The sequence below is a fragment of the Dermacentor silvarum genome, chromosome 5 (assembly GCF_013339745.2).
Source record: "Dermacentor silvarum isolate Dsil-2018 chromosome 5, BIME_Dsil_1.4, whole genome shotgun sequence".
Taxonomy (NCBI): Eukaryota; Metazoa; Arthropoda; class Arachnida; order Ixodida; family Ixodidae; genus Dermacentor; species Dermacentor silvarum.
This window is the reverse complement of record NC_051158.1, coordinates 23,013,651-23,014,473: the sequence shown is the minus strand read 5'-3', so window position 1 is coordinate 23,014,473 and position 823 is coordinate 23,013,651.

Sequence of the window (823 nt, the reverse complement as noted above, 5' to 3'; positions counted from 1 at the left end):
AACCGCGTTGCGTGCTTACTCAATACTCACGCGCACACACAAGCACGCCCTCTCGCGTTAACGCGCCACCTCTCTCGTACTCACGACGCACTGTCGACGTCGTCTGCTACTGCACACTCACGCCTGCACGCCCGCTCAGAAAGCGTCGTCTGTTCCCGCGGGTTCACGAGGGAAACGGTACCTTCTTTGGGAGATAAGAAAGCGAGCAGTGGGGCGTGTTCGACATTCAAATGTGGGGAAATGGCGCCACCGTATATATAAATATATATATGCAGCGCTCAACAATCCAAGGAAGGCAAGGGCGCGAGCAGAAGTCGCCATGCGCACGTGCTGCAGACGTGTACTATAGTATACATGAACGTCAGGCTATATACGCCACCCTGGGTAACAACGGCAGTTTCGGGTGCCTCAAAAGAGAAAAATAAAGAGACGAATTGAGCGCATATATATACACGAGTGAAGACAAAGAGAGGCGTACGATTCCGTACACACATAGATAGGCCCGCGGGTATACAATCACAGTCATAAAACGCGATGCATCACATTCGAGGGCCGCGCGCTGTGCAAGGCCGCCATGTTGTATGGCGCCGCGGCCCGTGACCGTCTGTTGCCGCGTATGGTAGCAGACGAAAGAAAGAAAAAAAGAAATCTTCGCGCTCTGCTGCGCAAGCTGGCAACATGTTGCCGCGTGAGAAGGCGGAAAAGAAATGCGCCATCGTATACGCGCTGAAATGAGCGTATAAGATGGAACAATAAGGCGAAGCACTCCTCTTTTCTGAGGCGGCTACATGTAGGGTGCCGTGTGCGGAACGGAACGAAAAGA